This window comes from Carassius gibelio, chromosome B1 (assembly GCF_023724105.1).
Source record: "Carassius gibelio isolate Cgi1373 ecotype wild population from Czech Republic chromosome B1, carGib1.2-hapl.c, whole genome shotgun sequence".
Classification (NCBI taxonomy): Eukaryota; Metazoa; Chordata; class Actinopteri; order Cypriniformes; family Cyprinidae; genus Carassius; species Carassius gibelio.
Window position 1 is genome coordinate 23,495,754 of NC_068396.1, and position 10,947 is coordinate 23,506,700.

Genomic DNA, 10,947 nt, shown 5'->3' on the forward strand with positions numbered 1-10,947 from the left:
CACCATTAGCACAGAAACAACCTTGCTTTGTTTCCATCCAGAGATGCAGTGAAATTAAAACGTGCCTTTAATTTCACACTTAAACATAAGATCTCCTGTTGGTCACAATTACATTGCCACGCTTGGAAATTAATTGGATTAAAAATCGTAGTCATGACGGACACATGGGACATTTGATAATCATCCAGTCGCCCGCTGATGATCTAAATCCTCCGCTTGGGCTCTATTGTGTTTGAATGCGTGAATTTAGACCTGATGGATTAGATGTCAATCACTTTTTTTCAATTCCCTTATCATTCACAGACCAGTCTAGCAGTCTAAGCCTCCAATCTCTTTTCCTTCTCATCTCTCCCTTCCTGTCCCTCTCTCACACTCTCCCTAACCAATATATGGCTTTTTTTCATCATACTGTCCTATCGTTCTCTCATTCTCTATCTTACGGTAGGTTGGACTTCCTCTTTTCCATTTCATATCTCCCCCCTCCTCTCCATCCCTCTCTCTCGCTCTCTCTTTCCAGTGTCACCTCAATCATCTTATTCCCACAGCCTCAGGCTAGCAGATATAACAGAGGATGGAGGGCGATTTCCTGCATTCATTCCCTCTCATTCGGCTGTGTGGAGCGGTTACTTCTGTATGCAGGGTGATGCAAAGGCTAGTCCGTCTGGGAGAGGATTAGCCCAGTGTGATTACTTGACTAATGGGTTAACCCGTCTGACGGTTAACCACACACACACTCTCTCTCCACCCAGTGACGTTCACTCTGCAGGAGTCAAGGACTGAACCGGGCTGTCTCTCATCTCTCCTCCACTCATCTACTGAGGGAAACTCAGAGAAAGTCATTATAAAGGCATTTAGGGAAGTTTAAATTCATCTTCCGACAGATGAAAATAATGTCAGGTGGACACAATCAGGCTTGAATAAAGGATTTCAGTGAGCTGAGTCTTAAAAGCAATACACATTGTTGCTGAAACTATCAGATATACTTTGTTTATATATATTTTTACCTCACAAAATACACTCCAAGCTATCTTTGCGTCTAAGAAATACAGTCCTACAGTATATGTACCAAAATTAACAATTCCGTTACCACCTTGATCATAATCAGTTTTTATGGAGGTACTTCATCATAGGAAACTCAATGGGTCTCATTCATGAAACACGAGCAGAACTATTTTTTGTGTAAATCGTGTGTAAAGTGTTTTTTTTTTCGGATTCATTAAAATGTTCGTATTTTCCAAATGTTAGTTGGTACGAAAGAAATCTACACCTGCTCCCAGCCACGCGTAAATAGTGCGTTTAACATCTGAAAATTTTGCTCATTAATACGGCTGCATTTTAATTCACCTTAATTGGGTACACATTTACACAGCATTTTGAAAAAAAAATATTATAGTAATTACATACGGTTTTTCTTTTTACTTTTATTATGAGAGGATAGGATCTGTAATATGCTGCCAAACTTCCTTTTTTAGGACCTGATACGCCACTAGTACGCTTGAAAATAAAATGTGGCGTTTTGAATGAACTTCTGATAATAAAACTTCAATTTTTGCAGCTGAGAAATGTTTCTTTTTCAGTTGCTTTTGATAAGACATGTTGAAATCATTCATTTGGTGTCATATTATGATGCCCATATATAGTCGTCAGTCGGATTTAATGGGCGGGATTTATGGTAATTGAGAATGTGCGTGCACACGCGTCCCATTTACGACTGATTGGAATTCATTAACACACACACACACACACACATTTCACTATCACATCTGACGTTTACGAAGTATTTGTGAATCAGGAGAAGAGTTTTCGGGAAGATCTCTTTACGCGCAAATAACTCAAATATTTACTCGTATATTTACGAATGTTTCATAAATGAGACCCAGTGTATGTCAATTAAGATCACACCTCAAAGGGATTACATATTACTGCAATAATACAGAATAATATTTCTGAATAGTTTTCCCTTAACTTAATCTCTTCACTGTGAGGAATAATAAGTCTAAGTGCTACTTACTTAAACTGAATCTTAAAATTCCTTAAATCCATTTTTAATTCAAAAGTGATCTTGTTAGCATTCTAAGGCATTCTAATCAATAAATGTGGTTCTAATTGTGGTTTCATCCATGTACAGTAATTATTGTTATTTTATTTATTTTACATTTGTGCAAACATTGTACAAATGTACCAAATCAATCAGTGGACTGTTTCAAAAAAATTACACCCAACTTCAGAGACATACAAGTCTTGACCTAACTGAAAACCTCCTGCATTTTTTTTTACAATTATAAATTTCTAATTTATATGTAATAATATACCGTATATAATAAACTAGTAGTGTAATGTTAATGCATTTCTAATTAGCTGAAATGCATTTGAAATGTTCATTAAAATGAAGTATTAAAAGTATATTTAAAAATGAATTATAAAGAAATACACTTGAATGTACTGCAAAAATAATGGATATTTGATCCCCACAAACAAGGCCATCGCTAGTGGGGTGAAAGGTGGTGACAATATGGGGCTCATGGCTGTGGGTGGCCCACCGGCAATTTTAAAAGACTGCCCGAGGCCAGAGAGTTGACGGGCCATGGTCATGGCTCTTGAACGGATAAATGCATACAAAATGATGTTGAAATGCTCGTGTTGGTAAGTATCCTCGGAAAACTGCTGGTTATGTTTTAAGTGAACTGTGATGAGCGGGGCAGGGACGAGAGCCGTGGGAATGGAGCAAGGCCAGTGGAGTGATTGGAAATGAGCGACACCTGTGATACTCAGAGGTCTCGAGTTTCACGGAGGAGATTGGAAGGATACAATGAGGAGCGACATTGAAGGACGAGAGAGGACCAGGCCTGGGCTTTGTTTTGTGTTTTGGTTTTGTTTGTGCGCGACAGTCGTCTGTGAGGGGCTGTCGCGCTCTTTTGTGTATATTTTCTTATTAAAGTATCATTTGATTGTCCGCTGGTTCCCGCCTCCTTCTTCCCGCCTCCTTTTTCCCGTGATTATGAAGTTTTTATATTGTTACATGAACATAAACATTTGAGAAAGAAATCAGGTGTGTCCCATTATATTGGATCCATGCATTTCTTTTAAAAGGGCTGTTCCTAATTTACTAGCTGCTGTTGGTGTGCTTAATTGTCAATACAAGAAATAAAAAAAGACAGAAAATCAGTCACTGCTCTTGACTGCATTACTTGTTTACTTGTTGTAGTTTTAGTTTCAATCAGCGCCCACATGTACAACCTGCACTGGGGCCCCGCCAACCCTAGCTATTCTGCCTGCAATGGAGGGTTTACCAGGACATAACCACAAACTATTAAACGAGTTAAAAACATGTTAATGTCACACTGGGAGCCATTTTCATTTTAATTGTACACTGATAATTCAATTCAGCTTTATAAAGACGGCAAAGGACTTTAATTTATTAATACATTTTTTCCTCAGATATCCAAGATCCTACTGATAAATATAATATAAACAAGATTCTATTTAATTTCATACCAGTCTATAGAAAGATGACTGATATCTTTGTCTATCTAAAGAAAACCAAATGTGTATGTTTTGTGTTAGAATCCTCTAGCTGGCAAGACGAACAAGTCTTCAACCAATTCCAAAGGCTTGAGGATCACCGTTTTCTGTTTATATCTTTGAAACACTGCAATTTTTGAAGAAAACCTGAACCGACACAAGCTGCTATTGAGATTCAGTGTGTCTTTAAGTGTGTTTTTACACTAAGGGTGTTATTGAGTTGAAATGCATTCAGTGGCTATGCTCCAGTGATTGTGAGGTGTTTGGGGAGATGAGAGAGACCAGCACTGGGCCGTGGGAGGTGCTCGGGGTTAAAGATTGATGGTTGTGGACAGACACACTCCCTCCTATTTTTCTTTGACCCCCGCTGAGGGGAAAAACACATCGCATTACTGCTGTTCAACAGAATGCCCACATCCAGGGTGCGACTATACACCCCCTCCGCGCTTTGTTTGTCTTTCTCTGCCTGGAGGACTGGCAGGACATGTACATGTCTTTTCTTGTACATTTGAAATACTTTAACATTTTCCATTACATTAAACATTTTTGAATTAAAAACTGTTTGAATGTAAAAACTGAATGTACAGTAAGTATAAGAGTTATGTAAAGGTCATCTTGTCTATTAAATAAATGTAAATATAATTATTAAAGACATCTTATTTTTATATAAAATAACGAAATAAATGTTACCCAGTGGTTTCATGGTTTTGTTAAAAAATACAGATTTTCAATGTGGTCTCAGGCTTTGGTGGTCCCACTATAAACTTTAATCATTTCAAGAGTTTGGCATTCATGTTTATTGAAAGAAAAAAGTGGAATTAAGCAAGTTACATTAAAGGGCTCTTTGGCTATTGTGACTGAAAAAAAGACGCTAGTTTTAACTGTAGTTACAGTATTGACTTAACTGAAAGCCACTGTAAGAAAACTAAACTAACATACGCTGTGCTTACTCTTTAAGCATGTTTGTCCCAGAGAGAGTTTTAGAGAAGAGAAAAAGAAACCTGTCATGATCCTGCCCTTGTGTCCTTGATTTTTCCTAGTCTTGAGGCAGGATCATGACAGACCCTTGTTTTGTGTACAAGCGCATGGCCTTGTCTTTGGGCCATGTGCTTGTGTTGTCTCGTTCCCTTGCCCCGCCCCCCTTGTTATCCTAGTCGTGTCGTGATTGCCCTATCTGTGTCACCTGTCGTGTCTTAATTGTTCCCCCTATTTAGATCTCCTAGTGTGCTCTGTCTTGCGTCGGTTCATTGTGTTACTTATGTGCTTCTCAGATGTGTTCCACACTGGTGACTGTGATTGTATCCTGTATACCGTGAGTGTTTGTTTGTTTATAGTTAGTGTTTAGTGTCTTTATCTGGTCAGCCCTGTCTTGTTTGGTTATTTAGTCCTTATCCTAGCCCTTGTTTTCCCCCTCGTGGGTTTTTGTTTTCCCTTTTTGTATTTAATAAACCCTTTTGTGTTGAATCCTGTCTGCACTTGAGTTCCTCCCTTGCAAACCCTGACAGAATGAACCGACCCCCAAGGAACTCAGCAGACAGGAGGCAATGCTGGATGGCATCAGCCAGCCAGCGAGATGGTTTTGAGGGCTCTCGCCTTGTGGTGTTCCGGGGGACCAGGGGAGGTCGTTCCGGAGCGAGCGGGCGAGAGGAGGAGCCCCAGAGGTCCCCACCTACCCAGCTGCTGGTGATCCCGGAGGGTCGTGTCCTGGCCGTGGCAACCCTGGGGGGTCAGGCAGGCCCCTCCCAGAGTCCTGAGGTGCCCTCCTCTGCCAGCAGTCTCCCCATGAAACGAGGGAGACGGTTTTCATGGGAGTCGGCTTCAGAGTCTTCGGCGTCCGAGTCTGCCCTGTCCGAGACCAAACTCCCCCAACCCGCCTCTGACCCAGCTGTAGCCTCTGCACCGCGCCCGAGGAGGAAGAGGAAGAAGAAGGGGCCTGCCGGTCCTGTGACCCTGTCTCCTCCCGAGTCAGCAGCGGTGAGCGTGCCTGAGCCAGCAGCGGTGAGAGCTGGCGTGCCCGTGCCAGCAGCGGTGAGCGCTGGCGTGCCCGTGCCAGCAGCGGAGCGAGCTGGCGTGCCCGTGCCAGCAGCGGTGAGCGCTGGCGTGCCCGTGCCAGCAGCGGAGAGAGCTGGCGTGCCCGAGCCAGCAGCGGTGAGCGTGCCCGAGCCAGCAGCGGTGGGCGTGCCCGAGCCAGCAGCGGTGAGCGTGGCCGAGCCAGCAGCGGTGAGCGTGGCCGAGCCAGCAGCGGTGAGCGTGGCCGAGCCAGCAGCGGTGAGCGCTAGGGTGCCCGAGCCGGGAAAGAAAGCTGTATGCAAGTCGGCAGTCGTGAGAGCGGAGGAGAGAGCCGCGGCCGACTCTGCAGCAAAGACTCTTGTACAGTCGGTTTCATCTCATAAGGAGATGCCTATTGTCCTAGCTGCTAAAGCATTTTCTGATTATTTGTCCCGTCTTGTCCAAATTTTAGAAATCCCCGTCAGTCCTGTCTTGTCCCCTGACCCTGTCCCCAGAAGTCCCAAATGTCCAGCCGTTGTCTCCCCGTGTCCTGTTGATGTGGCCCCGTGTCCTGTTGATGTTGTCCCCCCGTGTCCTGTTGATGTTGTCCCCCCGTGTCCAGTAGATGTTGTTCCCCCGTGTCCAGCTGTCGTCTCCCCGCGTCCTGTAAGTCTTGCCCCGCGTCCCGTAAGTCTTGCCCCGCGTCCCGTAAGTGTTGCCCCGCGTCCCTTGTCTGCTCCTGTCATGTCCCCTGTCAGTTGTCCTGAGACCCCTCCCCGCCCCTCACCACCCAGACCTGCCCGTACCCCCCGTCGTCAGCCTTCGTCCTGTCCTCCTAAGATTCCTACCCCACCCCCCCGCCCTGGTCTGTCCCCCATGAACTTTGTGGTCCCGCCCCCTCCCCTTCCCTGTTTGTTTTTTTTGTTATGTCACCCTAACCCTGCCATTGTGTTTTCATGTTTGCCTTTGTTATTATTAGTCATGTCTTGTTGGTTTGTGTCTGTGTCCCAGTCTGTCTTGTCCCGTGTTTGATGTTCCCTTGAGGAGCGTCTGGAAGCCGCTCCTTAAGGGAGGGGTTCTGTCATGATCCTGCCCTTGTGTCCTTGATTTTTCCTAGTCTTGAGGCAGGATCATGACAGACCCTTGTTTTGTGTACAAGCGCATGGCCTTGTCTTTGGGCCATGTGCTTGTGTTGTCTCGTTCCCTTGCCCCGCCCCCCTTGTTATCCTAGTCGTGTCGTGATTGCCCTATCTGTGTCACCTGTCGTGTCTTAATTGTTCCCCCTATTTAGATCTCCTAGTGTGCTCTGTCTTGCGTCGGTTCATTGTGTTACTTATGTGCTTCTCAGATGTGTTCCACACTGGTGACTGTGATTGTATCCTGTATACCGTGAGTGTTTGTTTGTTTATAGTTAGTGTTTAGTGTCTTTATCTGGTCAGCCCTGTCTTGTTTGGTTATTTAGTCCTTACCCTAGCCCTTGTTTTCCCCCTCGTGGGTTTTTGTTTTCCCTTTTTGTATTTAATAAACCCTTTTGTGTTGAATCCTGTCTGCACTTGAGTTCCTCCCTTGCAAACCCTGACAAAACCGAATGGAGGAGATAGCAGAAAAAAAGTTGGAAAATTAGGTAGTGAACCATGAAATCATGCCTACCCCTTCTGTAATTTAGTTTTAGGATTGGGTTCACGGGCAGTGATTTCAAACCCCCGAGGAGTTCCTTTATTGCGCTGTTTTAAAGTCACTCCCTGCGCCTTATTTATCTTCAATTGTGTCTTATGCTGTGCAAAATTTCCCACCGCTGAATAGATTTATGCTTTCTGTCTTTCCTTCTTTCCTATTTTCTCTCTCTGACTTTTCCTTGCCAAGATGGATTGATTTTTGTTTTGCTAGCCTGTACAATGCAGGGCGGCAGATTCAATGTGATTACATTGGTCACTTCTCTCCTGAGGTTTCATGCGTGTCCCTGACAGAAGGCTGACGTCGTGCTTTGGAACTTATCCACGGGTCAGTGCAGAAATCCATGCATCCCCCAACTCTAATAAAATACTAAAACCCTGCATGCAACTTGGTGAGTCAACTCAACCTGGCAGACATTACGCAGTAAGTGCACCAGAACTAAACAGATAACTGATTCTACATTCCATTCAACTCAGAAAGCCAGAATTATCAACTTACTATTTGGAAAAAAGCAATAAAATGCCACATCAACCATCGAAATTGTGCAAATCTAAAGCAACATTTCACAGGAATGAAGTTGTCAATCACATTTCAAACTAATTAAATGCATCAGTGAGTGAAAGTTTACTGTACATGACAAGTAAAAATGGTTTAGCAAACATTTACAGAGACGAGTGTGTAAAACATAGTAAATTACTGACATAAGCAACTTGAAAGCTAATGGTATTAATGGCATTCTACATCAGGAGTGCGATGGATTGCTTTGGCTCCACCCAGCCTCATTGGAAAAACAGGTCCATGGTAACATTTCTTAAAAATTCTGTTGCATTGCTTCTTGCATTTCTCACAACACATTCAAAATAAAATGTCCAGTAAGTGGCATTAAAAGCATATTCGTTTTTATCCAGAACAAATGAATGTAAATCTGTTAATGTTTTATTGTGTTGGTTGTTAAACGTATTGTGGCAGTTCAGAAATGAAATGTCTGGTGAGTGGTGCTAAAAGGATAATGCTCTATCACAATGCTTCCCAAACTTTTTCAACTCGCGGCCCACATAACCAAACACATATGTTTCAGCGGCCCACTGCAAAAAAATTTACTGACCCCGCTGGTTAATAACTTAGCACTCAGAAGCTAGATTGTTAACTGTATTTATTGAATGAACTAGGGCTGTGCGACATGAAAAAAAAAAAAAAAAAAACAACAACATGATTTTGATTTTAATCACAATTTTGACACAGATATGCTTTACAGTCATAAATGCATTCAGGATGCATTTCACATACAGAGTGTGAACCTGGAGTTAGGCACATGCCCAGTCTGTTCTGTTCTCTCGCTAGGTTGAATTCTCATTGAATCAGATAGCATACAAAAATCGTGCTATAAAGCGATTTAAAAATCGTGCACGGACAAATCGTGATTTTATGATGATTTCTATTAATCACACAACCCTAGAATGAACTGGAAAAGAAAAGAAAATAACTCGGCCTGGCACCGCTCAGTAAAATGGGAAAACCAGATCCAGGCAGACCTCGGGTAGCAGGTAGACAGTCTGTGGAGCAAGCAGTCAGAAGGGAAAATGTTGACAGCCATTTATGCATGAATTTGTTGTTCTGTAGCATATGCAGCAAAAATATAAATTGGTAGTTTATTCTTAAACCAATTAGCGAGCTCGGATAGTGGAAGCATAGTTACAGTTTAATATATATATATTTTTTTGTTATTTAAATATCTTAAATGATGTTATTACATAATGACTTAGACATTTTCACATATATTAAAAATATTATTATTTATTTTAATAGTAATTGGCGGCCCACCTGCATTAGCACCGCAACCCACAGGTTGAAAACCACTGCTCTATCATGTTTGAAAATAACATACCACCTACACTAAACTATGCTGTAAACACACCTGATAGTGTTAAGCAAATGTGACAAAAAAAAAAAAAAAAAGAAACACACATTTGAAGCAACAATGACATATTATCTTTTACAATTTTGAGCTCTTTTATCCTTAGTTGTGTTTTACATGACTTATACCCAAGTGCTATGCATTGCACCTTTACCAGGTGAGCTAACAAGCATGTTACTATTGGAGAAAAGCCATATATGTGGAGCTGGTTTTGTGACATCAAAACATCAAATTGTATTAGTTTAAAAATCATCCACGACTGTAAAAGTGTCTTAAGGTCATAACATACTATTATGCAAAGAACTGCAAAAAATTAAGTCTTTATTAATAAATAATCAGCCCCTGTGATCGGAAATTTATATAAAAAGAAATGATTTGCTGGTGTTTTACAGTCACTAGTGTTCATTTCAACAAAAATGTACACATTCCTTTTTCCAAGGAGTGCGGCTCAGTGTCTCACCCAATGTAAAGCGATGTGTGTAGCCTACAGTATTATTATCAGTTGCTCCCTGAGTCTTAAAGTCTTTTTCACACTTGATATCCCTGGTCACCTTTTTCAGCTGTAAAACGATGATGGGGATGGACAGTAAACAAAATGAGGCTGGCCTCCATTAGCCTCCCAACCCATAAACACTTACACTGCACCTCATCACTTCTCTAATGTAATAAAGACTTTCAGTAATACTCTCTTCTGCTGTAAAATGTGTTATTACTGGCTTCAAAAGACTTCTGGTGAATCGTGGCTTCAGGGGCCATCTGGTGGGTTTTTAGAGTCTCGCTTTATGCCCTAATGTCACGGAGATGGAGAGAAATGCGTGAATTATAGTCCAATGCAGACTGAGTGACGTTCAGTCAATACACCCTAAACAAATCATCAATCAAACTTCTGATTACATGTCACTGTCCACTCCCTCCCTGTGAACGAATGGTCGATAGTCCTATAATAAAAGTGTTATTGGTAGCTGGTAGTTTGCTAGGATGATTGTAATTCATAATTGCCATAATGTGTGTAAACTGCTGTATCAGGTAATAGAATGTAATAGAAAACCCAATCAGTAGTAAATTCACTGGCACTGGACTCTTGCTGAAATGGAACTCACGGCTGATGCATGCAGTATTACAGGCTCCCTCAAGGCATTTACTCCAAAATTTTATCCCAAAGGAATTTATTTTGTACAAATTTTGATGTAGTTCTCATTTGTTTCATGTCTTGATTTCTAAACAAATTTTAAGGATTTTTTTTTGTACATTTTAATGTTCTTTTACTCTTAAAAATAAAGGTTACAAAAGGAGTTGGCAGTGATGAACCATTTTTTGGTCCCCCATAGAAACCTTTCAGTGAACAGATCTTAAGAGAACTATTTTTTTTTTCCTATTGTGAAGAAAATTTTTAAATCTGAAGAACATTTTTCAACTATACACTCTTAAAAGTAAAAGATCTTTATTGGCATTGAGGGTTGCATGAAGAACATCATTGGAACATCACTTAACATTACTTTCCATTTAAAAAAATGTTTTATAATGAAAAAAGTGTTCTTTAGATTATAACAAAGGTATTCACTCTTAGTGTAAAAACTTTCTGAGACAGAACGAGAGAGCGAGAGAGTGAGCAAACTTTTTAGGTATTTTATCACAGTTAATAAATCATATAATAAAAGGGGAGAGAAATTTACCCACACACAAACATAATGTATGCACACACACACACACACACACACACACACACACACACACATACACACACACTACATGAGTGTGTAAATTAAACAACAATGGAGGGTCTTTAAAAACCCTCTTTTGTGCACAACTACTTCCTTCCACCACAGATTCAAATCTGTTTGACAGTT